Raw genomic sequence first — 6,532 nt, 5'->3', positions numbered from 1 at the left:
CCTTCCTTCCCTCCCTCCCTCCCGCCCTCCCTCCCTCCCTCCCTCCCCCCCTCTCTCTCTCTCTCTTTCTTTCTTTCTTTCTTTTTTGTTTTTGTTCTTGTTTTTTGTTGTTTTTTTGTTCTTTTGGTTTTATTTTTTAAATTTGGAAGGATTTCAAACTTTGAAATGGAAAAGTGGTTGAATGCTCTAAGCACAGGTTAATGCTACATTCCAAAAGGAACCTAGATAAGAGTAACACTATGAACACCTTAGAATGTGAAGGCCCAGCTCAAAAGGTTTTATTAGCAACCACACTAGGGGCCATTTGTCTGATATTTTGGAAAACAATCTGGCTGCCATCTAGCCTTCCTAAAGACTTTTCCAAGGCTAAATTGAAAATTAATAATGTTTTCCGCCTTTTGTGGAAGACTTTTCAAGACAACATTAGATCAAATCTATATCATCTATTACTGATCATAATGAAAAAGATAAATGAGACACAAAAAGAAAATCAGACGTACAGTTTGAAGGGAAAAGGAACACTAGGAATCTAAATACTGAATTCGGGGTATGTTCAAAAAGAGATGTGATCATTAAGGGGACTGACACAGTGAAGCCTTTCACTTTGTACTGGAACAAGGAGACGTCTTCACTCTGAGGGTTCCCAGCACCAATTTCTGTGATAAAACCCTTGCCAAAAACAAGCTTGAAGAAGAAAGGGTTTATTTATTACAGACTTCTGTGCCATAGTGTATCAACAAAGGAAGACCAAGTCAGAACTCTGCTGCTTATTGCATTAATCCCCCATGGCTTGCTCAGCTTACTCCCCTGTCTCAATTAATTTATTTGTATTCACTTTACAGCCCGAGTGCAGTCCCTCTCTTCCTCTCCTCCCAGTTCTACTCTCACATTGTCTCTCCCTTCTCATTCCTCTATCACTTCTTCCCCTCTTCAAACAAGGGAAGGCCCTTCCATGTGTACCAACCTGTCCTGGTACATCAAGTTGCAGCAGGTCTAGGTGCTTCCTCTCCCACTGAGGCCAGACAAGGCAGCACAGCTAGAAAAAAGGGAATTCTTTATTTAACTGAAGTTTCTTGGATCTCTGAAATTATAGAGTTCCACAAGTAACTGATTGCTTTTTCCTACTTTTTCTTGTTTCCAACAATTAGATGGAGAGTAAATAAACCATCACCTCGAGTAGAATAATAGCATGCTTGGTATAAGCCTATGAATAATGCTTCTCTAAACACAGTGTTGGGAAAGCAAGTATTGAGGGATAAATTAATTAATTAATTTATGGGTAAATAAAGCAAAACCTGTGATTTAGTATGTTGTGGCTTAACATGCCCCAGAAGTTATTTGTTAAACATTCAATCTTTATTTCTGTAGATACAACAAATTGATGTGTTTGCTTGGTATGTTATATCTAATACCTCACGAGTTACCTATGATCATAATTACATCAAAACAAAATAATGCTTTTCTTGTGAAAGAGTGGTGGTCCACAAAATTTGTTGTCAAAGGTATCTTCACATATGTCACGTTGACACCTGTCTGCCAGGTGTTCAGTTGGGTTTAGCATGTCTTGTAGCATGTGGATGGAGTCTCTCTTCTAAATTTCATGACTTCACTAGCCCTGGAAAGTTGACTAGGTTTCCATACCAGGCATGATTTCCTTCTTGTTGAACAGACCTTAAATACAATTAGAGAACTGTGGGTCAAGGTATGTGTACCTCCATTGAACCTTTAAGATTATAGTGGCATACTGGTCATTGGTGTAGTTCATAGGAATCATAGATGGGTATAACTGTTGGTTGTTTCTCTCACTTGGAAGCTTGCATTGTGCCTTCTTATACAATAAAAAGTACTTCTCAAAATGGAGGTATTCATCTCAGTGCCAACTCAGAGACCTATGGGCCCGGTGTCTAAAGTACATGGTATCTTCAGCAATAGACATTTACCTTTCTTGTCCCATGTATAACCAAGAACAATAGCAATAGCTGATAATGTTTTGAGTCTCTTGGACAACCCAAAACAATAATGCAAAAGAGAGCTTCTCATGGCTAGTGTTGGAGTATTTATGGAATGGTCTTTGGTTATTGGAGGAGCATTGTCAGCCCAGAGGTCACTGGCATTCATAATAAGACATAAATTTTCTAATGATCTTGGGACAGCATACAGGTGAGCTGTTCAGAGTAATAATAATTTCACAGGCTTTTGTCTAATTTTAAAGACAAGTTAGCTAACTTCACAAAATATTATTTTTTTCACTTCTTAGAAATGCTAACAATATATTATTTTTTCTAATCCAAATTTGTGGAGATGCGAAAATAGAGAATTTTTCAAAAATTCTAAACAATTATTTTATTAATCATTTGTAGCTACATCATTATAAATACAGGTACTGTGAGCATGTAAGAGTCACATCTATTGTATTACCAGTTCCTCAACCTAGAACTGACCTTAATACTTGCATGTAATTAGAATGATATAAAAGAAAAAAGGATGAGGGGGAATGGGATGGGGGACTCTAGGGAGGGGAAATGGGGAAAGGGGATGGCATCTGAAATGTAAATAAATAAAATATCCAATTAAAAAAAGCAAGAAAAGAGTTGTAAATATATCCTCATAAAAGTTATAATGTAAAAATACAGTAATTTATATATTATTTATATTTATATATTTTATTTATTTATTTATTTATTTATTTATTTATTTATTTTTCAGCACTGAGGACTGAACCCAGGCTATAAGAAAGATATGGTGAGTACTATACTCTTGAGTTTTCTCTTCCATCCAATTTACTTGCAGTGGCTAACTTGACTATCTCAATGATCATTAAAACGTGAGTGTTTTAAATACTTAGAAATGTGCTTTCTGGATTAATATTTTTATTGATCCATTCATTGTTTTATACATTTGAAACTGTCTTGTTTCTGATATGTATATTTAATTGTAAATACCTAATAATTTTCTTCTGTTTTGTTTTCTTTATTTGTTTTCTTCTTAGTGTGTGACAACAGAAACAAAATTATAACGAGCAAAGCTAACTCTCAAAATATCACATGACATTTTACACAAACATCTGTCAAATATAAGGTTAGAATTCTCACTTCTTGGAGAAACACACATACCAATTAGCAGCAATATTCCGCTGCCAATTGCATGATTTTGGCAGGAGAAATTGACATGCCTTTTTATTACGGGCAGGGTATTTCTATGTGTTCTGTAGCAGGTTTCTCTGATCGCATTAAAGATAATTTTTATACATTATTTTGATAGGTATTCAATACATTTACAGCTAACATTCACATTTTTCTGATTGTATAATAGATACATGATCAAAATTAGTCTAGTTAACAAACTTTCTACTTATTGAAAAACATGAATGAATACCTGGGTTTTTTTTTGGCACTTGTAGAGAATTTTTTTAGAACTAATATTTAATTAAAAACTTGAAGTTAAAATATTTTTTTGATATTGCTATGTTGTTATACATTAGAAAATTATTTAATTGTTCAATTTCTGATTATTTAGGATGTAAAATAAATATTAATAATTTATATTACTCTTATAATTTGAATGTATTGATATAAATTATTAATGTTATATTTTCAAAATGTGTTTAATTCAGAGTTGCTCTTTTTTTGGCAGTATGTCAATATATGGCCCTTGTTAGAACTCCATATATAGACCATATTGCTCTTAAATGCAGAAAGTTCTGCTTGTCTTTTACCCATGAAAGCTGAGATTAAAGGTATATATACCATACCTGCTAAGCATTGCTTATTAGAAGAAATAGCCAACAAAAACACATTAAAATCTGTTACTTTTTCTCAGTAGTAAGACACTCATCATGTCATTTTGTACAGAACATTAACATTGTTCTTTTGAATGAATATAAAGGATTTAAAATATAACAATAGATATATTGTCACATGCAACTGGCTCATATATACATATATATATATATATATATATATATATATATATATATATGGCAATGCCTTACTTTTAAATATTTAAATTTAAAAACTGAAAACATATTTATACATTTGAAGCAGTATTCTCATGAAATATACATGGAAGTAATTAACTGGCTATGTTAAAAATGAATGTTACTTAATAAGTATATTCAACTAAAAGTTAGGGAAATAATGTTCTGAAAAATGGCATTTATAACACTAATGAAAAAAATGGAAATGTTTAAGAATTGAAGAGACAACTGTAGATGAAAATTTACTGTAATACCTAAAATTATACATTTTCAAATGCTACTCTGTTAGGATTTCTATTGTTGTGACCAAACCATGATCAAAAACCAAACTGGGAGGAAAGGATTTATTCAGATCACATTTCCACATCAAATTCTGTCATTGAAGGAAGTCAGGACAGGAACTCAAGCAGGACAAGAGCCTGGAGGAAGAAGCTGATGCAGAGACCAAGTAGGATGCTGCTTATTGCCTTGCTCTGTGTGCCTTTCTCAGCCTGCTGTCTTATAGAACTCAGGACCACCAGCCCAGGGATAGCACCACACACAATGGGTTGGGCTCACTCCTACTGATCACTATTTGAGAAAATGCCTTGCAGCTGGATCTCATGGAAATATTTCCTCAACTTAAGTTCCTTCCTCTCTGATGACTCTAGCTTGTGATAAGTTGACACAAAACCAGCCAGTACAGCTACAAAGGACAGTTATAGTTTTTTGCAAAGTGCCTATAATCCACAGTCTCAAATGTCTGAAAACTTGTACTCAGTTGGTGGAGCTGTTTGGAAGTTATGGAAAGAAGTAGGAGTTTGGACCTCACTGAAGTGGATCTCTGAGAGGTACTTCTTGATGGCATAGTGGCCTTGAGGATTCCAATAGCATCCAGCTGGGATGTAGCAAATGTCATACATTCTTATTGTCACATTCTGAGTCGACTTCAGCCATCATGTCTTTGTTGACTTGATGGATTTCAAGAACTCAATTGGTGAACCACCATAAAACCCGTACAAGATTTTTGTTGTTGCTTTGTTAGGTATTAAAGACAAAAAATATACATTCGATACAAGGACATAGCTAGATGAAATAACAAAATTTAAATGCCTTTGATGATTAAACAAAAGCTGGGAACATTTTATGATATGCTTTTTAACATGTTTTATTGTTTCAATTATCTTCGTGAAGTTAATTCCATCTGTTACTGAATAGTTCCACCAATTTTAGCACAGTGCTTTATACAAATAAGTGATACATACGAATGACTTGATGCTACTTTTTAAGATGTGCTGTGTCATATATTCATCCATGTTTCTCATTGAAAAAGAAAGACTGAGAAAAATATTATTTTTTTATTCATTTGCTTTATCTTATTATTAAAACCAATCTATGTGATATTAACTTGTAGTAAGCAAAAGCATTTACTGTTTAAATGTTTTAGTTACACTTCATATGGCTTCAGTCAGTATAATCAATATTAACATATTCTATTGTGCAGATATTTTGCTATAAGTATGCTGCAAAAGTTTTCCATTTCAATCATGATCCAATGAATGTTCTATTTGGAACATTAAGGAAAATAGTGTACATCATACAATGACATATATTGGAAGCAACAGGTGCTAATATGGGTTACCAACTTTCTTGTCTACTTTTGTTCTCTCTGTTATGTATCATGTGTCAGATTAATCAGATTAACACAGGCTCCAATTGAACAATGACTGAGATATGGTTAAAATCTGTGAGTTATGGATAAGAATAATTCTAAAGTATGCTGCACTGAATTAACAAAATCTATCAACACTCCTCTTAGTAGCATTAACATTTAATTGTCCTGTTATTGCATCATATCTGGTTTAAATCCTTTCCTCTGAATAGAGCATATCACATGACTTCAAGAAATGCAAGCTTCTGTTTTCAGGTCCATTTAGGAGTATACCATTGTTTTGTAACCTAAGAGAATAAAAGATCTGTCTGTCTGTCTGTCTGTCTGTCTTTGTTTTTTCCTTCTCTCTCTTTCTTTCTATGCATCTATCTATCTATCTATCTATCTATCTATCTATCTATCTATCTACCTACCTATCTAGTTTGTTTGCTTTTCTAAACAGGTTGTTTCTGTGGAGCTGTGGTTGTCCTGGAACCCAGGCTGGCCTGAAACTCAGAGGTCCCCCTGCTTCTGCTTCCCAAGTAGTGGGATTGAAGGCAAAAAGTTGTGTTTAAAATAATAACAACAACAACTATTATTATTATTATTATTATTATTATTATTATTATTACACGATCTTTTCAAAACAGGGTTTCTCTGAGTAGCTCTGGCTGTCCTGGAATTTGCTTGCTCTGTAGACCAGACTGGCCTCAGGAACACAGGGATCTACCTTTCTCTCCTCCTAGGATTAAAGGCTTATGCCACACCTAGCTATTAATTCTAAGTATAAGCCCAAGATGTATAACATTTTTATCACTGATTTTTATTGATTTTGTAAGTGTAAAATTATTCTTTAAAATCAATTTTAAGAAATACAGTAAAACAGTATTCTTAGTAATAAAGTTAACTTTCAGTGAATGTTATTT

This window comes from Grammomys surdaster, unplaced genomic scaffold, assembly GCF_004785775.1.
Source record: "Grammomys surdaster isolate TR1022 unplaced genomic scaffold, NIH_TR_1.0 126189, whole genome shotgun sequence".
Taxonomy (NCBI): Eukaryota; Metazoa; Chordata; class Mammalia; order Rodentia; family Muridae; genus Grammomys; species Grammomys surdaster.
Note: the sequence above shows the minus strand (reverse complement) of the source record.